Source organism: Aotus nancymaae, unplaced genomic scaffold (genome assembly GCF_030222135.1).
Source record: "Aotus nancymaae isolate 86718 unplaced genomic scaffold, 86718_ANA_hifiasm-v0.15.2.pri h1tg000016l, whole genome shotgun sequence".
Classification (NCBI taxonomy): domain Eukaryota; kingdom Metazoa; phylum Chordata; class Mammalia; order Primates; family Aotidae; genus Aotus; species Aotus nancymaae.
This window is the reverse complement of record NW_026988428.1, coordinates 23,878,372-23,903,319: the sequence shown is the minus strand read 5'-3', so window position 1 is coordinate 23,903,319 and position 24,948 is coordinate 23,878,372. Positions and strand designations below refer to the sequence as shown.

The window sequence follows — 24,948 nt, the reverse complement described above, 5'->3', positions numbered from 1 at the left end:
CAAAGCACAATAAAACAAAGTATGGCTGTATAGCACAGGGGTTAAGGACGTGGGAATTTGGAGTACAGTACAATGGAATTTGATTTAAATTTCAGCTCCATCAATTACTAGCAGTATTGCTTCAGCAAGTAACTAACTTTTCTGAGCCTCACTTTTATCACATGCAATTGGGAAAAATACAGTTGAAAAAAGATACCATTTGTAAAATGCTCGGTATTTAATTACTAGTAAGCACTTAATAAATTCTCGTTGCTATTACTACTATTGCTATTCCTATGTCTATAATTTTCTTAACTAATACCTGCTTAGTTTGCTAGAAGGCGGGCTGCTAAGCTGGCCTTTCACAAAATGAAGAGAGGAAGAACTTGTGAGAAATCTTTAAAAAATGTTTAAATTTAAAATTGTATGGGTACATAGTAGGTATATACATTTATAAGGTACATAAGATATATTGATAGAGGTATATATTGTGTAATAATTACATCAGGGTAAGTGGAAGATCCATCACCTCACGTATTTGTCATTTCTTTTGTGTTACAAACATTTCAATTATACTCTTTCAATTATTTTAAAATTTACAATAAGTTATTGTTAACTGTTGTGTTATCAAAAACTAGATCTTATTAATTCTAACTATATTATTGTACCCATTAACTATCCCCACTTCACCCCTCTTCTCCACTACCTTTCTAAGTCTCTGGCAACCATCATTCTATTCTCTCTTTCCATGAGTTCAATTTTTGTTTTAATTTTTAGCTCCCTCAAATGAGCAAGAACATGCAAAGTTTGTCTTTTCTTGTTTGGCTTATTTGATTTAACATAATGTCCTCTAGTTCTATCCATGTTGATGAAAATTACAAGATCTCACTCTTTTTGTATGGCTGAATAGTACTCCATTGTGTATATACACCACATTTTCTTTATCTATTCATTTTTTGTGAACACTTAGGCTACTTCCAAATCTTGGCTATTGTGAATATTGCAGCAATAAACATGGGAATGCAGATATCTCTTTATTATATGATGTCTTTTCTTTGGGGTGTATAACAAACAGTGGGATGGCTGGATCATGTGGTAGTTCTGTTTTTAGTGTTTTTGAGAAACCTCCATACTCTTTCTATGATGGTTGTACTAATTGAGATCTATACAAACTATGTATGGGGGTTCCCCTTTCCCACATCCTCACCAGCATTTGTTATTGCTTGTCTTTTTGATAAAAGCCATTTTAATTGGGTTGATATGATATCTCACTGTAGTTTTGATTTGCATTTCCCTGATGATTAATGATGTTAGGCACCTTTTCACATACTTGTTTGCCAATTGTATTTCTTCTTTTCAGAAATGTCCATTCAGATCATTTGTCCATTTTTAAATCAGTTTTTTAGTTTGCCTATAGAATTATTTGAGTTCCTTATATATTCTGGTTATTAATCCCTTGTCATATGAATAATTTGAAAATATTTTCTCCCATTCTTTGGGTTGTTCCTTCACTTGGTTGTTTCCTTTGCTGTGAAGAAGCTCTTTAACTTGGTGTGATCCCATTTGTCCATTTTTGGTTTGGTTGCCTGTGTTTGTGGGGAATTACTCAAATCTTTGCTGAGATCAAGGTCCTGGAGAGTTTCTCCAGTGTTTTCTTTTAGTAGTTTCATAGGTTGAGGTCTTAGATTTAAGTCTTTAATTCATTTTGATTTGATTTTTATATATGGCAAGAGAGAATGAGCTCATTTCATTCTTCTGCATATGAATATTCAGTTTTCCCAGTACTATTTATTGGCGAGACTGTTCTTTCCTCAGTGTGTATTCTTTGCACCTTTGTCAAAAATGAGTTCATCATACAGGAATGAATTTATTTCTGTGTTTTCTATTCTGTTTCATTGATCAGTGTGTCTGTGTTTATGCCAGGACCATGCTGTTTTGATTAATATAGCTCTGTAGTATAATTTGAAGTCAGGTAATGTGATTCCTCAAGTTTTGTTCTTTTGTTCACAATGGCTTTGGCTATTTTGGGTCTTTTGTGGTTCCATATAAATTTTATAATTCTTTTTCTTATTTCTGTGAAGAATGTCACTGGTATTTTGATAAAGGTTGCAGTGAATCTGTAGATTGCCTTGGGTACTATGAAGATTTTAACAATACTGATTGTTCCAATTCATGAACATGGAATCTGTTTCCATTTTATTGTGTCCTTTACAATTTCTTGCATCAATGTTTTGTGGTTTTCATTGTAAACTTATTTCACTTCTTTAAGTTTATTTCAAAGCTTTTTTTTAAATTTGTAGCTATTGTAAATGAGATTACTTTCTTGATTTTTTTTCAAATTGTTAGCTGTTGGCATATAAAAATGCTATTGATTTTTGTATGTTAATTTTGTATCCTGGAGAAATACATTTAAAAAATTATACCAAGATTCTCAACTTTGCACTAAGTGGTGGCTGTTGATTGTATTGTCTTTTTTTTTTTTTTTTTTTTTCCTTTTTGTGGAGAACGGGGTCTCTCTATATTGCCCAGGCAGGTCTCGAACTCCTGGGCTCAAGCTATCCTCCGCCTCTGCCTCCCTAAGAGCTGGGATTACAGGCGTGAGCCACAGTGCCTGGCCGATCATATTGTCTTTTTGAAATTTAACAGCAGAGCATTGCTATACAGCTTCCACAGTGTCATAAAATCTGGTACATCTTGACCTTAAGTGATGCTACACTAGCTCAAGCTGTTGTTCCTTGAGTGTTCTAGCAATCAGTACCTATCCTGCCTAAATAACAGCTGTATTGATCAAATCTCTTTCCCTCTCTCTCTCTCTCTTTTTAGAGACAGGGTCTCACTATGTAGCTCATGAACTTGTGGACTCAAGAGATCCTCCTGTCTCAACCTTCTGAGTAGCTGGGACCATATTTTTTATGGGGCAGAAAAGAACTTCAATCTAATATTACATGTTCTCATTCATATGTGGCAGCTAAAAAAGTGAATCTTGTGAAGATAGAGAGTAGAGTGGTTGTTATGAGAGGCTGGAAAGGGAGAAGAGAATGAAAAAAAAAGAGAGAATATAAATGTATTTATTACCACTGAACTATACACTTAAAAATGGTAAAGATAATTTTATATATTTTTTTTCCTCAATTTTTTTAAGAGTAGAGCACCACCAGGATGGAGGATTGCAGCAATTTCCCCTGATAAATATGTAAGACATAAAATTCAGTGGCTGGACAACAGAGAGTTATGAAACACTCCCCTTGACTGTGAAAAACAGTACCGGGAAAAGCTAATTCATTCACATTACACATTTGCTTTTGAATCAGGATTTCCTCAAATTAAACGTACATTGATGGGCAATGTAAACATCTCGTATGATATTGAAACAGCTGTCAACATCTTAAGGAATCAACCCCCCACCCTCCATGGTAGGCCTTTGCTGCCCTGCTGGTCTTTTTTTGTATTTGAGTCTAGCCTTATTACATTAATAGCTCAAAACCTTCTCAGGCGTGTTAAAAATAGATTGTAAGAGAACTGAATGCAGTGTTTCCCTCCTCCCTCCCACTCTTTTTCTCAACTGTAATATAATGGCACTCCTCAGAAACAGTCCACGGAAATCAAGGTTTTCTCAGTGGCTTGTGTGGGAAGTGCAGACTATTGTGTGCAAGTGTCGCAGCCTACTGCTTGGCAGGAAGTCGTTTTTCGGAAAAGTTAACTGAACAAACACCTTCCATTGTCTACAGAGGTTGAAAGTCCAATGAAATTTCCTTATTTCTATCTCTAAACCAATTTGGTGGCTGTGATTACATTTAACCCTTTGTTTCTAAAGTCTCACTTTTATGGAAGTCTCTTCCCCTCAGTGATTCTTACTTCTTCTGATTTCTCAGACTCTTTTGAGAGTTTGGTGGGACAATAAACTCATGTATTCCTTTTTCGGGGGATCCACGGTTCTTCCCCCGCTCTTATCCTGTCTCCCGTGTCAAACTGCAGCAGGTCTAAGTAATTAATTATCGAGGGAAAAACTCTAAAGAAGAGAAGGTGGGAATCCAATGCATTTCTCATTTCTCTTTTTGCAAATTAAATTTTTTTAAACGGCTGAACTTTGCTGTGAACTATTTTAAAAGTTGTTAATCACTTTCACAGTTTCATTTGTCAAAGTGATAATAATTCATAGGCTTAGTTTTCCTGCACTGTAAGACAACTGAAAAAAATTAACATTATAAATGAATATACAAAAGACTTAGACCAGGAGGGCAAAAAAAGAATAGGCTACATTAAATTTGGTGATGACTGCTTTCATACTACTCTAAATATTTCACATTGCTTCAAATGAGAACTTGTGAAAAAAAGTCTTTGCTTTTTTATTTTTAATGTTTCAGTTTAATTTAAGATTGTAAGATTTAGGTATTCCACAACAGAATTTAGTGATTCATAAGATAGTTTGCTGTCATTGGGAATATTCAGTAAAAGCATACTTAGGTTATATGCCAGGGATATCAAAGAAGGCCTTTTCGTTCTGTGGCCGCATAATTTCTATCAGTCCTTTGCATTAGAAATTCTACAAGTATAAAGAGAATTTAGTTGTTCTATAGGAAAAAAAACTTTTGAGATGTATTCCTTTTTATTTTCTTTTTTCCTAAGCATATGCCTAAGACAATGGTTTTAATTAGTGCTGAGATAGAGTTCCAACTCTCCAGCATCATTTATTTTCCGTAAGGGCTTGGATATCTATGATGCTATTACATGAAAACTACAACCTTTTCCCCAGTGTCTTGAAAGTATTCAAAGTGTCCTATTCACTGGGAATTGATTTGGGAAGAGTGAAACTACTGTGCCACCTTCAAGGAAAGAGTCCATTTGAATGAACTCCTTTTATCAAGTACCTCCATTTTTGTTCCAAGTATTTTGATTAACTATAATTTGAGAGTGTAGATATAAAAGTATTCTTTTCTCATCTAATCTGTTGTTATTTATGTTGAATGTATGAGTTGCCAGGTCAAGAAAATGTGATGGCATTTAGCATCTATGGCTGTTTTCCAAGTGGATTATTCATAACATAGCCTTTGCACAATCCAAAATTCATTATCTGAAGCTTTCCTATAGCCCTAAATTTGGTACATATATTACTCAGCTTAGGCTGCCATAACAAAATTCCATAGACTGAGTGGTTTAAACAAAAGAAATTTATTTTCTCATGATTCTGGAGGCTGAAAGCTCCCTACAGGTGCCAACATGGTTCAGTTTTAATGAGGGCTGTCTTCCTGGTTTGCTTCCTGCCTTCTTGCTATGGGCTCACATGTCCTATTCCTAGGGAAATCTCTCTCTCTCTCTCTCTCTCTTTCTTTTTATAAGACCAGCAATCCTATCAGATTAGGAACCCATCTTTATTATCTCACTTAACCTTAATTATCTCCTAAAAGCCCTATTTCTAAATACAATCACATTGGGAATTAGAGCTTCACCATATGAATTTTGGGGAGGACACAACTCAGTCCCGGCAATATCACATATGTTGATATGGTTTGTCTGTGTCCCCACCCAATTCTCATCTTGAATTGTACTCTTGTAATTCTCATGTGTTGTGGGAGGGACCCAGTGGGAGATAATTAGAATCACGGGTGCAGTTTCCCCCATAATGTTCTCATGGTAGTAAATAAGTCTCACAAGATCTGATGGTTTTATCAGCATTTCTGCTTTTGCTTCTTCCTTATTTTCTCTTGCCACTGCCATGTAAGAAGTGCCTTTCACCTCCTGCCATGATTCTGAGGCCTCCCCAGCCATGTGGGACTGTAAGTCCAATTAAACTTCTTTTTCTCCCCAATCCCAGGTATATCTTTATCAGCAGTGTGAAAATGTACTAATACAGTAAATTGGTACCAGGAGAGTTGGGTGTTGCTGAAAAGGTGCCTGAATATGTGGAAGCGACTTTGGAACTGGGTAACAGTAGAGGTTGGAACAGTTTGGAGGGCTCAGGAGACAGGGAAATGTGGGAAAGTTTAGAACTTTGACCAAAGCCTGATAGCGATATGGACAATAAGCTCCAGGCTGAGATGTCTCAGATGGAGATGAGGTACTTGTTGGAAACTAGAGCAAATGTGACTTGTGTTATGTTTTAGCGAAGAGACTGGCAGCATTTTGCCCTTGCCCTAGAGATCTGTGAAACTTTGAACTTGAGAGAGATGATTTAGGGTATCTGGCAGAAGAAATTTCTAAGCAGCAAAACATTCAAGAGGTGACTTGATTGCTGTTCAAGGCATTCAGTTTTATAAGGGAAGCAGAGCATTAAAGTTTGGAAAATTTGCAGCCTGACAATGTGATAGAATAGAAAAACCCATTTTCTGAGAAGAAGTCCAAGCCAGCTGCAGAAATTTCCATAAGTAACAGGGAGCGGAATGTTAATCTCCAAGACAACGGGGAAAGCGTCTCAAGGGCATGTCAGAGACCATTGTGGCAGTCCCTCCAATCTGAGGCCCAGAGGCTTAGGAGAAAATGGTTTTGTGGCCAGGGTCCCCATGCTATGTGCAACCTAGAAACTTGGACTGCATTCCAGCTGCTCCAGCTGTGGCTGAAAGGGGCCAATGTAGAGCTCAGGCCACAGCTTCAGAGGGTGCAAGCCCCAAATCTTGGCAGCTTCCACATAGTGTTGAGCCTGTGAATGCATAGAGGTCAAGAATTGGGGTTTGGGAAGCTCTGCTTAGATTTCAGAAGATGTATGGAAATGCCCGAATGCCCAGGCAGAAGTTTGTTGCAGGGCAGGGCTCTCATGGAGAACCTCTGTTAGGGCAGTGTGGAAGGGAAATGTGGGGTTGGAGCCGCCACACAGAGTCCCTACTGGGGCACTGCCTAGTAGAGCTGTGAGAATAGGGCCACCATCTTCCAGATCCCAGAATGGTAGATCCACTGACAGCTTGCACCGTTCACCTGGAAAAGCTGCAGACACTCAATGTCAGTCCATAAAAGCAGCTGGGAGTGAGGCTGTACCCTGCAATACCACAGGGTTGGAGCTGCCAAAGACTATGGGAACCCACCTCTTGCATCAGTGTTACCTGGATGTGAACCTGGAGTCAAAGGAGATAATTTTGGAGCTTTAAAATTTGACTGCCCTGCTGGATTTCAAACTTGCATGGGCCCTGTAACTCTGTTGTTTTGGCCAATTTCTTCTATTTGGAATAGCTGTATTTACCCAATGCCTATACCCACGTTGTATTTAGGAAGTAACTAGCTTGCTTTTGATTTTATAGGCTCATAGGTGGAAGGGACTTGCCTTGCCTCAAATGAGACTTTGGACTGTGGACTTTTGGGTTAATGTTGAAATGAGTTAAGACTTTGGGGGACGGTTGGGAAGGCATGATTGATTTTGAAATGTGAGAGCATGAGATTTGGAGGGGCAGAATGATATGGTTTGGCTGGATCCTGACCCAAATCTCATCTTGAATTGTACTCCCATAATTCCCACATTTGTGGGAGGGACCTGGTGGAAGATAACTGAATCATGGGGGCGGTTCCCCCATACTGTTCTCATGGTAGTGAATAAGTCTCACAAGATCTGATGGTTTTATCAGTGGTTTCTGCTTTTGCATCTTCCTCATTTTCTCTTGCCACCTCCATGTAAGAAGTACCTTTTGCCTCCAGCCATGATTCTGTGGCCTCCCAAGTCATGTGGAACTGTAAGTCCAATTAAACTTCTTTTTCTTCCCAGTCTCGGGTATTCCTTTATCAGCAGCATGAAAATGGACTGATGCAAATGTCTATTCTAGACCTTCTTCAGAAGAGTTTTGGACACCTGTCAATGAAAGAATGGGAAAGAATTTCATTATAATAAGATATCACCTATAATATGTTCTTGTGACATAGGCTATGTATGAAGACATCAAATATCCAATATAATTGAGACAGTTAAATATATGCAGATGAAATACAACGCACAGAGAGCATGAGTTAAATCAACAAGTGATTTTTAACTAATTTAAGTAAGTAAAGTGAACAGCCAGATGTAATGAAAGATACATCTTTCTTCCCCTACAACAAACAAAAACCAAAAAAGTATTCACTCTGCCCTCAAAGGTTTTGAATTTATTTGGGGGAGACTAAAAACTATACAAACAAATTGTATATTAAAAAGAGAAGCCCAGTTTGTGTTAAGCATTGAGCAATCAGATTAGACAAGAGGTATAGTGTTCAGAGTATCATGGTAGGGTGAGAAGGTCAGGGAAGATTCTGATCTTAGAGGATGTAGGATGTAGAATAAGCTGGGTAGTGATGAAAGTTGAGGATTTGAGGGGATCAGAGGGGGCTTTCTGGAATGAGCCCTTGGCTAAGCAGTGAGGGAAAAGAGACTGGTATGAGGGAGCAGGCAAAGCAAACCAGGAAAGAGTGCAAACAGTGTGGGGGAAACCACAGTCAGGGACTGTAGCTGGAGGGGGAAAGTCACACATGGAGGGAGAAAGAAGTGGAGTAGCTTGTCAGAGTTCGTGTCCATGAGGGCCTTGTGGGCCATGTTTTACCCTGTACACCACAGCTTTCAAACCACGGGACCTTTTCTCAAATGAAAATCTTATGTGAAAGCTTAACATACATTCCCAATAAGAGCAAAGCTACTCTAGTTAGGGCCAGAGTGGGAGTTAGAGTCTTGCCTCTTTCTGCCCACTTCTGTCTGTTGCCATCCCTGTAGCCACCCTGGTAGCTCAGACTGGCATTTTTGGTCACTTAGATTATAGCAACAGCCTCCTGCTTCCAGTGTTGTTGCATTTCATCTGCCCTCCACACTGTACCAGAGAGCTTTCTGAAAGGTAGGTCTGATTTTGTTGTTCCTGTTCGAATCCCTGCAGTGGCTCTGAACTGCCTATGAGGACAAACCTAAAATTCCTAGACCCTATCTACTGCTTCTCTTTCCAATCTTGCACCACACTTGCATTCAACTTTATGTTCCATTCATCCTGAAGGGCTTGCAATTTGTCTTGCTGAGCCCTTGGCTTTGTGCTGTCACTGCCTGGCAAGGCCTCCATACCTACCTCCCTTTAAGCCTCTGCTCGATCACCTTTTCCAGAAGGTCTTTCCTGACTTCCTTTGCCCACTAAGTGGATCTGGCCATATTTTTATTTGTTTTAACTGTATCCATGGGTACAGATCCTTTTTTTTAATTTTTGCATTTTGGCTAGTTTTTTTTTTTCTTTTTCAACTTTTATTTTAATACACACACAGATTTGTTACAAAGAGTATTGCGTGATCTTGAGGTTTGGCATAGGATTGAACCTGCCACCCAGGGAGTGAATAGTACCTAATAGGTAGGTTTTCAGTCCTACTATTGTGACTCTGTGTGGGGACAGATATGAGCAATGTTAAGAAAGTCAAACTGACAGGATTTTTTCAGGGAACGGATATGGGTGAGGGAAGGATTTGGAGGCGTCTGGGAAGACTCCCAGGCTTCTATCTGGACTGACATGCTGCACTGTCAGAGAGAACATAGGAGCAGAAGAGTTTGGAGAGGGAGAGACAATGACTTTTGCTTTGTTAAGGTGGCGTTTGGGTTGTCTGTGGGGATCCAGGTTGAGTTGAGCAGTAGATTGTCAGATCGATGAGCTTGGAGCATAGGAAAAATATCTGAAGGTGTGTATTTGGCAATCAACAAGCAGGTGGTAGGTAAATTTGTTGGTGTAAATAAGATGATTCCAGGTGAGACTTAATGTGAGAAGGGAAGGGAGATGTGGATGAAGTGGTTAAAGAAGGTGGAGTGGAAGTAGACGTCAGTGCTAATCCCCGTTTCATTTTCTTCATCGTTTTGGTCCCTGGGGCCACAGAGATAACAGTGCAACTTTACAAAAGCCCTGCAAACAGAAAAGCTATGTGCATTATTCAGGCCTGGGCTACTCCAAGGCTCAGGGAGGTGGCCAATCTTATCAATGGCCAGATGATTCATCCTGACTACTGCAATGGGGAAATCTCTCTAATCTCATTATATATTATTGCATACAATACTAGTACAATGATCATTCAATATTTAGAAAATACATAGTAATATTAAATAGGGCTTTGAGTTTTGGGAAATTTCTTGTTATTACAAGTTGATTCTTTAAGTAAGTTAGACACTATTGAAGTAGTGTCTAATTCTCTGAATGTTGTTCTTAGGCATAGAAGTACATTTCCACCAGAAATTATTTGTTTTTCCAAATTAACATATAAAAAAACATGTAATACATTTTACAGCAAGAGAAAAGTAAGTATGAACACATTATTCCAAAGATTCTCTGTTTTCTTTACCGAGAAGAAAAAAAATGTCTTCTTAGTCACAGGAAAAGAGAGAATAATAAACGTCTAATCATAATGTGAGACAAAGTGACTTCATCTTATGATAGATGAAGGTGATAGAGAATTCCCTTGATGTCAAATGTGTTAAGTCATTCAAGCTATCTATGATGGCTACATGGCTGCTATGTAATTCAGTGTGGGCATTTCCTAGAGCTAACACTTTTTATTTATTTACTGAAATACTGAAGAAGAACTTTTTTTTTTGAAATCGAGTCTCGCTCTGTTGCCAGGCTGGAGTGCCATGGTGCGATGTTGGCTCACTGCAACCTACAGCTCCCTGGTTCAAGTGATTCTCCTGCCTCAGCCTCTCAAGTAGCTGGAATTACAGGCACACGTCACTACGCCCAGCTAATTTTTTTTGTATTTTTGGTAGAGATGGTGTTTCACCATGTTGGCCAGGATGGTTTTGATCTCCTGACTTTGTGATCTGCCTGCCTGGGCCTCCCAAAGTGCTGGGATTACAGGGGTGAGCCACCATGTGAACTTTTTTTAACCAGCACAAGGGGGCTTTTTAGTTTTCTGGAGTACTATATTTCATTAAATACAAACCTATAGTGGTATTTAACTTCATACATGTGGGTTGTGAAGGCCGGTCTCAATTGTCTAGTGCACTGGACTCATTTTCTTTTTTGTGGGAGAGGGGTGCTCATTTTCTACAAGGTATTAATGAATAGGCAGGATGGAAAAACAGAGCAGCTGCCTCTCAGCCAGAGCAGTTAAATCAACCTTGGCCCACTGGGTAACTTGTCTCAGCCAAGCCACTCTTATCTCTATGTGGTCAATTAGAGGAATATCTCATGAGAAAAAAAGAAGAAAAAAGAATGATGTAATTTCCCTTATAGCCTTCCTGGCAGGATTTCTATGAATATTCATTACTGCACATGGGACATACATATTTTGTCAGATCTGGGCTTAAACATAGAGGTACCTTTGTGCAGAAAGAATAATTCAACATGGACTCTGAATTTTTCTTAAGGAGGTATGAAATATTCAGAGCTTATATAAATTTGGGACATAGGCATATGCCAACTTGTTTCCAAATGTTTATTTTCTGCTATCTACCCATAATTGTCTAATTTGGGCTGTAACTATTTTTGTCTTAAAGTGAAAATATGCCTTCAAGTCAAGCAAAAATTATTATGTGTAATACATTTCAATTATTTTATAATAGGAAATATGTATTTTCATTAGGTAATATACTTATTTTTCAAACTTTCTTGTTTTTTAAAACTGGAATTTGATAAAGATGAAATATTTATGCTGTCATTTTCATTGTACCATTTGTTTAATTGTTTATTTTTACAAAAACAAAGATTTCCCATGCCATGTTTTTAGAAATCTTGGGGGAAGAAATTTCAGAAAGTATTTTAAAGCACTGGTAAATATGTAACAAGTTATATTTTACATGTTTTAAAAATATCTAGCTGGGTGTGGTGGTGCATGCCTGTAGTCCCAGCTACTCAGGAGGCTGAAGCAGAGGAAAGCTTACACCCCATAGTTCAAGTCCAGCCTGAGTAACATAGCAAAACCTGGTCTCTATGAAAAGAGACCAGATTTTTTTAGGAATATATTTTTAGATACATTAAATCAGAGAAATTTAAATGATATTTCAAGGTCAAAGACAGAACTAGGAAGAAAATTGGGGAATACTTTTAGGTTCTCTTTAGCCTTAACCTCTCTCCAGCTCCAGGCCTATATACAAGCTCCATTTAGATGTCTAATATCTCAGTTCTGTTAAGTTCCAAGTAAAACTCATCCTTATTTCTACCAGAACTGTTTCTTCACTATTTTCTCCGTTTAGGACGGTGGTATCATTAGTCATGCAATTGATTAACCCCAAAATTTGGGTTCATTTTTTATTGTACTTTCATCCATCCATCCTGTGGCAAGTCCTGTTGGTTTGACTTTCAAATTACTTTTCACTATTTCGCTGCACCCAGACTAGTCTGAGGCACCGGTACCCCTCACTGGGATCACTACAGTAGCCTCCACAATGGCCCACTGGTATTACTTTTGCCATTCTACGATCGAATTTTTTTTATTGAAATGAACCAACTCAGAACAAATCATTGCCCCATCAGAAAACCTCTGTAGTTAGAAGAAAACTCAACCCCCTTAACCCGGCCTGAGTGGTCTGTCCTTTGCTTTTCCCTCTGGCCCTGTCTCTTCCTGTTCTCTCAAGAGCACAAGTGCTTTCTGACTTGCTCATCAATCTATCCACAGCAGAGTGCCAAGCTCACGAGTAGGCACTCAATACATCTGTCAAATTTATGAACAAATATTATACGTATATTTTTCTGAGCCTAAAAAGAAGTTCTCTTTTGCCTTGGTGACAATCAGAACTCAAACTGAATCTTTAGGTGGATGTTCCTGTGAGATTGTGGGATCAATCATTAATGAATGAAAGTTTAGTGCAGTCAGGGCCTGTTGTGTCACCGGCACTCTGGTCTTTCCTCTAGGCTTAGGTAGCTACAGCCAATGCTAAGCTAAGAATGATTCAATGGCCTGAATTTTATCAGCAGGTGACTCAACTTAATGTTTCCTTCATACCAGCTCAACCCTGATCTTACACCCTTACACTTGAATTTCTATCTCATTTCTGACCCCAAGTTCATCTCTTGAGCCTTGGTTTGGTCACTGGATTTCTGCTTGCTTCCTTCTGCCTCAACAACTGCTTAGAAATTCCTTCCTTCCTAGTCCAGGACTCACCTAGATTCTCATGTCTGCTTAATTTGACCTTTATATCCAATGTCTTACTATATGGAATGAGGCCACAGATCTTCTCTAAAACTGATCCTAGCTGGGACCTGATAGTACCAGAGCTATCTATGTGATGATGAATGAACAACCATAATGTTGGAACTAAGCCTTTAGAAAACATCCAGAGCTATTTATGCATAAATCGTGTGAAATCTCTCAAAAGTAATTAAAAAACAATTACAACAAAATCCCCATGGTGTTCAGTATTTGCATAGTCCCCAAATGTTTCTAGCTTCTTTAAAGAAAGGAAAAAAGAAGGAGGGAAGTAATGCAGCTTCTCATGTCCTGAAACCTCAGTTGTACTTATGGACCAAGTGGACAATGCTTAACACAATGCCCTTAGAAATTACTTTTCAAATATTGAAGCTCATCATTGATTCTATCAGAGAACCTGGAGCCCACCATGACAGATAGCAAATCTCTTTGTTTTTCTAGGAGGAGCTTTATATGTTTAGATGCATTCTACTGTTGGAGATATTAATTTATGCCTTATAAAGAATATAAAATTAAAAGGATATAAATTATAAGGTTATAATTAGAAGGATATACATTATAAAGATATAATTTATAAAATTGCAATTTATACAATTGCAGTTATCTTATTGAGAGTTTCTGCTAAACTTTAATGCACAAACAAACCAAAATAACAATTCTATTAGGGTTTTTAAAATTGAAATAATACTTTTGAGTATACATTTAAACGCTATGATAACTTGGAAAACACAAAAACAGTAAGTTTCAGTGCTATATTATTGGGGATATATTTTACTATTAAGGAGGAAATAGGAAAAAACAAAAATTAAAATAAATTTTATGAAAAATTTTTATTCTATCTAGTAAACTTCTCTTTCCACAGTTGATAATGTACCATCAGCTGAGAACCACTAGTCTAGAATTATTAAGTTACTATTGTGGGTTAAATTGTGATTCCCTGAAAGATGTCCAAGTCCTGACCTCCAGTACTTGTGAATGTGATCTATTTGGAAATTGGGTCTTTGTAGATTATCAAATTAAAGTGAGGTCATTAAGGTGGGCTCTAATGTAATATGATTGGTGTTCTTACAAAAAGGGGAAATTTGGACACAGAGACAGATACGTTCATAGGGAGAATGCCACCTGAAGTTTGGGGTGATTTAACTACAAGCCAAGGAACACTGAAGGTGGCCACAAACTACCAGAAGCTGGAAGAAAGACATGGAACAGATTCTCACTCACAGTCCTCAGAAGGAACCAACCCTACCAACACCTTGATCTTAGACTTCTATCCTCCAGAACTGTGAGTCAATGAATTTCTCTTGCTTAAAACACCCAGTGTGTAGCACTTTGTTATGGTAGCCCTAGCAAACCAATACGGCGAGTCAGCTAGTTCTCTGCATTATTGTGTGCAGTCTCTCTCATTTAAATACTGTTTAGCAACAGTAGAATGATTTCTTCCCCAGATTTCTACCTGAAAGTTGTGCTATCTTCTGTTTGCTCCTCCTGGTCCTCTCCCTTCCTGCCACTCTATACTCTAGGAGGCATCTCTATGAACAAAATTAATGGACTCACTCGCCTTCTGGATTTCACTTGGGGTCACCCAATGGGAGGCAGCAGCAAGTGATGCAGACACAGGGAAAAGTGAGGTTGAAGTATTCTTTCCCCTGCTTCCTCCTCTTCCTCTGGCTGCAGGTCACAGTTCCTGTCAGGTCTCACAGGTGTCCTCTCCATATAACAACATGACTCTCTGTCTGTGGCCACTCCCTCCATTGCCCCTGCAGGCCCAGCATGCTGCCCTAACCCCTGTGGTTCCCCCAACCCTGTCTTCACACATTAAACCTTCCTCAAATCATCCCACCTTCAGTAAGCCTTCCGTTTCCTGCTGGAAAGCTTGGGCTATCAACCTCAGTATGTAGAAACATGTGAAAATACTGATGATTTGGTTTAAGGTAAGAGGTATGGTCTGGGGCCAAGTTTCTTAAACTTTGAAAACAAATGCCTTTGAGGTTCTATAGTGGTTCTAGTGTTCTGGATCCTTGAAGCCTAGAATCATAATTTTAAATGCCCCAAAGAACAAGTTGGGTAGTAAAAACAAGTGGAGTACCTTGGTGGGGACAGTGGGGCGGGACTTTGTGGACTTGTGCAAGAAGCTGCGGTTGAAGGGGCTGCAGCTATCCAGATCAAGCTGACTTTTTGCCACTTGGAAATGTGAACCCAGTGTTGCTAAGACTGATTTTTTAAAAATAGAGGCCAGAAATCATCACAATTTTATGTGAATGCCCTTGGTTAGTCAATATTATCAACTAGTCAAGAAATATGAAAACACAGTAGGCTAAGAAAAATAGTGCCGCAGTCCAGATTTGGGCCACAGGCCACAAATTGGTGACCTCTATTCAGCTCAGTCATTGCGTCCTCCTGGAGGGCCAGGAACCACCTGGACCACATGATCCTAGACCCTCTGGAGGACTTACGGTATAACAATATGCCTAGGTTTTATTAAATTAAAAGTTGATATGAAAGAAACCATCCCTACCATTTGTGTAATGCCCTTTTGAAGACTTTTTTTTTTTTTACTAGATTGTCATTCTTTCCTTAAAGACTTACAAAATCAATTTTTCTCAAGAATTTACCTCCAGAAATAAAGTCTGTACTTTAGAAGGTATACGTTTTTCTGATTAAGGAAACAAGTAATAGAGTGGCTCCTATGTTAGGCATCACACTTGGTATTTTATTTAGAGCAAGCTCAGCTCTTGCTTGGTCATAGGCAACTCTGAAATCCCATTGACTAAGCACCCAAAGTTAATCTCTCACACAAAGTCCTCTGTGGGTCAGGTAACTCTCCACAGCCACTATTTCCTTTGTGATCCAAACTATCTGGATGGGGTGGCGCCACTGAATCAACATGTCTACCTCACGGAGGTGGTGTGGGGCTTGTGTGGCCTCAGTCTGGAAGGAACACGTGTTGCTTCTCCTCACAATTCACTGGCCAAAACTAGTCTCATACCCCTGTGGAATTGTAAGGGGGCTGAGAAATGTAGTTTTCCATGCACTCGGGAAGGAGAGGAGATCAGAAATGGTGAGCGCTAGCCATGTGCTCTGTAGAGACATCTTCATTATCTGAATACTATGAAAGCTATTATAATTCTCTTTCTCGCCTTTGCTAACAGAAGCTCAGAGCTACTAATGGTAGAACAGATTTTTCCTAAATATCCTGTAGACATATTTCCTTCTTCCTTCCCATATTAGATATTCTTTCTTATTTTAATGGCCTTATTGTTTGTGTACCTTTTTTTTTTGGTAAATTACTTCTGAGTCCTTGTGGAAGAATAGTAAATGAATAAATTAATGGAAATAAATAGGACAAAGTGAAATATACAGATGTTTGCTTCACAACTACCACTGATGCTTACCCAGGCTTCTTGAGTCTAGCAGGAGTCATGGATACTAACAATGATGATGGTAGCAACAAAACTAGTCTTACACTCGGCAGGGCCTTTTCTCCACTGTTTGGTCAGTGTTCTCCAGAAAAAAACAGAATCAATGGGATATGTGTGTATATATATATATATATATATATATATATATATATATATATATATGGAGAGAGAGAGAGAGAGCGAGAGAGAGAGAGAGAGAAATTTATTTTGCAAAAGCGGCTCATTCAGTTATGGAGGTTGGCAAGTCCAAAATCTGCAGTTCCAGTCTGCCAGCAGGCAGGAGGAGCCTGGGGACAGGCCCAGGGAAATGCTGATCTTGAAGTTCAAGACCCAAGGCAGTCTGCTGGAAAAATTTCCTCTTGCTTCAGGGAGGTGGGGTCAACAGCTAATGCAGCAGCACAACTGGGAAACAGACAGACATCTGTGAGGTGTCTGAGAGTGTGTTATTGCTATCATTCTATTCAGGCCTTCAACTGATTAGGTAAGGCCCAACCACATGATGAAGAGGACTCTGTTTTACTCAGAGTCCACTGATCCAAGTGTCAGTGTCATCTGAACCACCACAGAAACGTTCAGAATAATGTTTGACCAAGTTTCTAAGCACCATGGCCCCACCAAGTTGATATAACATTAACCATCACACCTACCATGCCCTTCCCTGAGATGGCCCTTGTGAGCTCACTACAGTCCTGCAGGCTTGCCTCCTTGTGGGTCCCAGTGTGCACTGAGAGCCATTGGGTGCCCCTCCCTGGTTCTGGCCTCACACTTGTACCTACTGTCTTCACTCAAGTCTCCCTTTTCATTGTAATTCTTTTCCCAAGTTCCCAAAAATGGGGGTCCTGTTCTGACAGTTTTTTTTACAGTCCTTCCTTTTCCAGAAGAATTTAATATAAGCACCTCCACAGGCTTTTTGGTACCCAGTGATAAGCATCTTGGAGGCTATTTCAGGAACCTTATTTGCTTTTTTTTTTAAGATGGAGTCTTGCTCTGTCACCCAGCCTAGAGTACAGTGACACGATCTCAGCTCACTGCAAACTCCGCCTCCTGGGTTCAACAGATTTTTGTGCCTCGCGAAATCGGAAATCAGACAGTAGCCTATTTATTATGGTCTCTTTCAGTTGCTACCACTTCTCAAATTCCCAAGCCTGTTCCAGCTCAGGATGACTTATTTGACTACAAAGTATTCTGGGGGCTTAGATCTCCTCTCATTTTGAGACCCTTGTCAGTCCTAATGAATTCTCTCTCACAGTAAACCATTAAGTTGGCATAGACCCTGGGCAACACGGCAAAATCCTATCTCTACAGAAAAAAAAAAAAAAAGAAAGAAAGAAACATGAAGTTAGCCAGGCATGGCGATGTGTATGTGTGGTCCTAGCTACTTGGGAGGCTGAGGCAGGAGACTCACCTGAGCCTGAGAAGTCAAGGCTGTAGTGAGTCATGATCTTACCATTACACTCCAGCCTGGGTGACAGTGGAGACCCTGCCTCAAAAAAAAGAGAAAAAAGTTGGCATAGATATGGAGCTGGAGGCAGGGTAGCTGCAACCAAGTGGTAAATGTTTCCAGCAGAAGAATGATAAAGGTTTTATAAGTGTTTTGTTCTAATGATCAAATGCATATTATGTGGCAGGAGCTCTTCATGTGTTATTTAATTTCTCGCAACAACCTATGAGATTTGCAGTATAACCCACTTTGCAGATGAAAAACTAAGTCTCAGAGAGGTGAATTCACTTACAGCTAAACAGCTAAGATGATAGCACAACTGGCAAGGCAACAGTCATCTGAGAGACATTTAAGAGTGCTCTATTGACCAGGCATGGTGGCTCACACCTGTAATCCCAGCACTTCGGGAGGCCAAAGTGCGTGGATCTCCTGAGGTCAGGAGTTCGAGACCAGCTTGGCCAAATTGGCGAAACCCTGTCTCTAATAAAAATACAAAAATTAGCCAGGCATGGTGGTGAGTGCCTATAATCCCAGCTACTTGGGAAGCTGAGGCAGGAGAATTACTTGAACCTGGGAGGCGGAGCTGGCATTGAGCCGAGATCATGCCACTGCACTCCAGCCTGGGTGACAGAATGAGACTCCATCTCAAAAATGAGAGGGAACACGAGAGGGAGATGAATGTTGAGAGAACAAGGAGGAAAGAGAGAAAATGGCATCCACGGATTACCGTACCTATGGCCAAGCTGCAGCGCAGCAGGGCTACAGTGCTTACACTGCCCAGCCTACTCAACGATGTGCATAGACCACCCAGGCATATGGGCGACAAAGCTATGGAACCTATGGACAGCCCACTGATGTCAGCTAACCCCAGGCTCAGACCACCACAACCTGTGGGCAGACTGCGTATGCAACTTCTTATGGACTGCCTCCTACTGGTTACACTACTCCAACTGCCCCCCAGGCATACAGCCCGCCTGTCCATGGGTATGGCACTGGTGCTTATGATACCACCACTGCTATAGTCACCACCACCCAGGCCTCCTACACAGCTCAGCCTGCATATGGCACTCAGCCTGCTTACCCAGCCTATGGGCAGCAGCCAGCAGCCACTGCACCTACAAGACTGCAGGGTGGTAACAAGCCCACTGAGACTAGTCAACTTCAATCTAGCACAGGAGATTATAACCAGCCCAGCCTAGGATATGGACAGAGTAACTACCATTACCACCAGGTACGTGGGAGCTACCCCATGCAGCTAGTCACTGCACCTCTGTCCTGCCCTCCTATGCTATTCCTCTACACAGCTGACTAATTATGATCAGAGCAGTTACTCTCAGCAGAATACCTACGGGCAGCCGAGGAGCTATGGACAGCAGAGTAGCTATGGTCAACAAAGCAGCTATGGGCAGCAGCCTCCCTTTAGTTACTCACCCCAAACTGGATCCTACAGCCAGGCTCCAAGTCAATATAGCCAACAGAGCAGCAGCTACGGGCAGCAGAGTTCATTCCGACAGGACCACCCCAGTAGCATGGGTGTTTATGGGCAGGAGTCTGGAGGATTTTCCAGACCAGGAGGGAACTGGAGCATGAGTGGCCCTGATAACTGGGGCTGGGGAAGAGAGGGTATTTGATCAGGAAGACAGGAGCAGAGGTGAGTGGGGAGTAGGACACGGTGGAATGGGCAGCGCTGGAGAGAGAGAGGTGGCTTCAATAAGCCTGGTGGACCCATGGTCGAAGGACCACATCCTTTTTTAGGTCCACCTGTAGATCCAGATGAAGACTCTGACAACAGTACAATTTATGGACAAGGATTAAATGACAGTGTGACTTTAGATGATCTGGCAGACTTCTTAAGCAGTATGGGGTTGTTAAGATGAACAAGAGAACTGGGCAACGCATGATCCACATCTAACTGGACAAGGAAACAGGAGAGCCCAAAGGCGATGGCACAGTGTCCTATGAAGACCCACAGTGTCCTGTGAAGGCTACCATGGAGTGGTTTGACGGGAAAGATTTTCAAGGGAGTAAACTTAAAGTATCTCTTGCTCAGAAGAAGCCTCCAATGAACAGTATGTGGGGTGGTATGCCACTCCGTGAGGGCAGAAAGATGCTACCACCACTCCATGGAGGTCCTGGGGGATCCATGGGTCACATGGGAGGCAGTGGGGGAGATAGAGGAGGCTTCCCTCCAAGAGGACCCCGGGTTCCTGAGAGAACCCTCCAGAGGAGGAAACATCCAGCACTGAGCTGGAGACTAGCAGTGTCCCAATACGGGTTGTGGAAACCAGAACTTCGCCTGGAGAAGAGTGCAACCAGTGAGAGGTCCCAAAGCCTGAAGGCTTCCTCCCACCCCCGGGTGGTGATCATGGCAGAGGTGGCCCTGGTGACATGTGGGGAGGAAGAGGTGGCCTTATGGCTCATGGTGGTCCCAGTGGAATGTTCAGAGGTAGCCGTGGTGGAGACAGAGGTGGCTTCCATCATGGCCAGGGCATGGACCAAGGTGGCTTTGGTGGAGGAAGATGAGGTGGCCCTGAGGGGGCCCTTGGACCTTTGATGGAACAGATGGGAGGAAGAAGAAGATGACATGGAGGATCTGGAAAAATGGATAAAGGCGAGCACGATCAGACGTGCAGAGATCGGCCCTACTAGATGCAGAGACCCCGCAGAGCTGCATTGACTACCAGATTTATTTTTCAAACCAGCATTTATAATTCCATATTTATAATGTTGGCCACAACATTATGATTATTCATTGTCTGTACTTTAGTATTTTTCACCATTTGTGAAGAAAGATTAAAACAAGTTAAATGGTTAAAAAAAAAAAAAAAAAGGCTCTATTGCCTCCCTATTTCGCTGTCTCCCAGGCCGAGGAGTAGATATACAAGATGAGCCTTCCTCCAAAACTCCAGCTAAACGGCAATTGTTCAGAAATGGATTTATTCCATATGCAATAGTTAATAATATTCTAACGATTGTCCATTTATTGGTAAGGTGTCAGTGAATCCAATTTCTCAAGATTAGCACCTTAAGGGGATTAAAGGAAAACCAGCTCTAAGGAAGGCATATTAGTTATAAAAAGCTGAGGTAGGAAGCAAATGAACTTATCTCCAGAGATTTAATCTCTTTAAGCATGAAGGAAGCACCTACCTCGATTTCTTAGTTCCTCCTCTAGAGCTACTTTCCTGACAGAGATAGGAATGTAGGATAAAGTGAGGTGGCCTCTTTCTGATGCTGAAGCTAAGATTTTCATCTTGCTAGGGTCTGCAAAGCACTCTCAGGCTCAGCAGGAAAATATCGAAGTTAAGTTTTCCCTCTCCTTGTGAGCTTTATCAGATTTTCATGCTGCAGAGAACAGTGAACATGCTGGGGAGTCCGCGATAAATGAAAAGTCCCCTTGGGTGAAGGGAAGGTGTGATCACCACCGACACTCTAGTTTTTCATTTCTGCTGAACAAAAAAGAAATGGTGTAGTAATTTGTGGGTAATTGTTGTGTCATAAGGAAAACATGCTATTGGATTTGCACTTGCTCCAGGAATACATGAATCTCTTCTTAACACTCATTGACTTCATTATTCAACTTCATCATTTTGAGTTTTCATCCTTCTTTTTCTTAAGGAAAAGAAGAGGAACAACAAGAAATAACATTTGGGTGCTCTTTTACATAAAATAATTTGATGAGACCTTTTGATAACACCTGGGAATTGACAGACATCAAGATAGTTTTAGACATCTCCCTATTATTTGCATGTACCAAAAAGCTAGTGATCAGTGCAAGAACAAAATTAATCCAAACTCAAAAAATATTATGGATTTAAAATAAAGTATTTATTTTTAAAGAATAGGTTTTGTGTGTTCAGAATGATGTAAAATTGGGCCACTAAAATCTTTTTTATTTCCTTATCGGCTAGCATTTAAAAACCAAATTTATATGTACACAAAGTTGAATTGGTCAATTCATCCTGTTGAGATTTATGAAGACCCCAGTTTCCTTCCTCAATTTAGGGAAAGCTGGTTGTATTAATAGATTTTAACAATCGACAAAAGAAGGGGGAGCTGATTAACTCCTGTTTTGTTTTCATCTTCTTTAACATAAATGATAGTCTTAAAACAGGAAAGCATTTATTAAGCAACATATAGGATAAACTACAGTTTAATATAGTTCAGATATAAAGAGAAAACCTATTTTGGATGAACTCAGATGTTCATGCCTCAACGATTTATTTCTAAGGATGCTGAAGTAACTTTTTAGGTTCATTTTAGAACTCTGAAATTCCAAGCCATCACTGAAAACCTGGAGAATGAGAAAGTGTGTAAGAAAGGTAAATGTCCTATTAAAAAAAAACAAACAAAAAAACCCCCAAAAAACAGGAAATGTCTGGTTAAATTCCAAAGTGACTTTGCAAGAGATGATTCACAGCATTTAGAAGCAAATGGAGTGGTCACTAAATGGCACTGTGATTTTCCACTCTCTGAGTTCCCAGGATATCTAGTGTGTAGGGTAGCACAGAGGGTGGCATTGCTGCCTTTCCCTCTCCTCCTCTCAGGAAGTTTGGGAGCACATGCCACAACAGTGTTGGAGCTAGCTTTCAAAAACTGTTTGAAAAACATTAGAATATCTTTGTGAATAACACAGAGAAAGTTAGGCAGAATGACAGTGTGGTGAGGCGATGCTGTGGTTGTTTGAGCACTGCTATCTCCTTCTCCTCCTCACGTCAAAAGGTTATTATAGGGAAATGTCAAGCATCCGCACAACTGAGTGAATTACAGCTGCTGAAATCTCAGGCATCAGTGAGGCAATAGGGAGATGGTTTCTGCAAAGGTCTTTTTGGCATCCCCTCAAATAATATCAAGTTGGCAACTTCTTGGTTATAGTTCCTGAGGATAATATCCCTTGAGTAAATATTTTTAAAGCTCAAAATGAGCTTTGCAAAGAATGAGAAAAGCAAAACAAAGGACTGTTTCATATTTAAGATTTAAATCTCTGTTCTTGGACCTGTGCCTAGTTCTATCAAAACAGTGATATCCATCCAACAAATCCTATACAAACTATTTTGCAGTGAATGTCTACAGAAATCCTGATTTTCCAAATGAATTGTTGAAAAACTTCTTGATTATATTTTTTAAAAGCTCTTTGAAAAATGAAATATGCCTAATAAATGTCACTTCAGAAAACTTATTTTCACCATGAGGTAAATAGGAAGATGGTTTTATTATAATATTTTTACAAATGACAAATAAAGCCCTGTATATAATACATGAGTTGGACAAGATAACTGACCGAAAAAACTGGTATCAGACTAACATTTCTCATCTCCTTTCCTTGTGTAACTTGCATTAGCTTTTCTGTAATTAAGATTTTTATTAAATAAAATTGCATGTGTTTGTATTTGTACCTGAATTTTTTTTTCTTTTTTTGAAATGGAGTCTTGCTCCATCACCCAGGTTGGTGTGCAGTGGTGCATTCTCGGCTCAGTGCAACCTCCACCTCTGGGTTCAAGTGATTCTCCTGCCTCAGCCTCCTGAGTAGCTGGGATTACAGGTGCACACCACCACACCCAGGTAATTTTCTGTATTTTAGTAAAGATGAGGTTTCACCATGTTTCCCAGGCTGGTCTTGAACTCCTGAGCTCAGGCAGTCCACCAACCTTGGTCTCCCAAAGTGCTAGGATTATAGGCGTGAACCACTGCACCCAGCTGTATCTGAAAATTTGATACTGGGGTAGAAAATGCTTCCTCAGTGTGATATTTTGCCAGATTTATGGAAGTCTTGCATCTATGCTCTGACAGTTTGAAAGGAGGAAAAAGGCAGCTTGGTTCACTGTTTAGGGTGCTACCTTGTTGGGTTGTACAGATTTAATAAACCTGCCATGTTGTGGTTCAGCTTTATTTGGTTTTGTGCTCACCCAAACTCTTGAGAATAAACGAAATCACTTTCTCTCTCTAGTACTGTGTTAACTCTGTGCCTTGAATGGAAATTAAATGCAAATGCTTTCATTGCACTATCCCCTTGTTAATTTATCACATGTTTAAACACAGCAACATATTGGAAAAACCTTGTTATTTTGTAATCTTCAGACTCTTTGCACAACGATATTAAGACAAGAATAATGAGTAAAGATAAGCCAAAGGGAAGCACATGTCTACAGGGCAACTGGCAGCGGTCCCACAGCCATTAGTCTGTGGTATCTGGTGAAATTGCTGGAGTCAGCTTGCACTCCGACTTCATGACAGAGCAAAAAATAAGGAAGAAAAAAAAATCCCCAGAATTAGAGGAAGTGAGTGAAGCACCAGTTTAGATTCCTCACTATGCTCTCAAATCGTTGATTCGCTCCTTCAAAAATGTATGTTTTAATAATGCTCATGCTGTGTAGATTTTTAGTTAAAAGTTAGTAACAAATAATAATAAAAAGCAATACGGAGTTTCAACTTCCAGGAAAGGATGAAGTGAAAGAAGTGTTTTGCAGGGTACAGCATAAACTCTTACACTAGATGGTACCCAATAAACATTTGTGGACTTGACGGATGGTTCGTGAGTGGATTTAGAGGCTGCCCTGTTGTTGTCTTGTCATACTAGGAGTAGAAGTACTAATCACAGCCAGATGTTGGGGATCATCCAAGAGGCTCAGTTTGTGGGTGAGAATAGGCACTCAGGGATGATTATATACACATGAAGAGAGAGATAAAAGGTGTTGGAAGTTCTTCCTATTTGGCTCTTCTTTCTTAGCACATCGTTTTTATCCAAAGTTGGAGCTCTGACTCATCACATTTGATTTCAAATCCTGCCTTAGAGTAAACAAACATCACTCAACATGCTTAGATGTTTTACGAATGATTGCAACCTACTTTCCTTGACATTTACCATTGTTCTGGACCTCATTCTCAAATCTCAACAATCGTGTTTCAAAAATAGCTGGTATGGTTTTCTGTATAATTTTTTGACATCAAGAGGATATTGGTGAGCTTGATTGCACATTAAGTCATAGAGACATTTTACATGGCATTTGCTGACCTTATCATCCAATTTGTTTTATAAATTTTGACCCTCTGTGATGCCTGTTTCCAATT

The 24,948-nt window shown here is 40.1% G+C and overlaps 1 long non-coding RNA gene and 1 pseudogene across 1 annotated transcript in view; one reads left to right on the top strand and one right to left on the bottom strand.

Annotated features, from left to right (window-relative positions):
* Positions 1–9,577: 9,577 nt before the first annotated feature.
* Positions 9,578–24,948, bottom strand: part of LOC135275373 (uncharacterized) — a 114,581-nt gene continuing 99,210 nt past the window's right edge. Inside the window, exons 3-6 of the long non-coding RNA XR_010342964.1 lie at positions 21,411–21,577; positions 21,031–21,326; positions 15,817–16,054; positions 9,578–9,788 (exon numbers count right to left, since the gene is read on the bottom strand). This is a non-coding gene — a long non-coding RNA (uncharacterized LOC135275373). The remainder of the gene's footprint in view (positions 9,789–15,816; positions 16,055–21,030; positions 21,327–21,410; positions 21,578–24,948) is intronic.
* LOC105709884 (RNA-binding protein EWS-like) lies at positions 18,593–20,532 on the top strand (annotated as a pseudogene).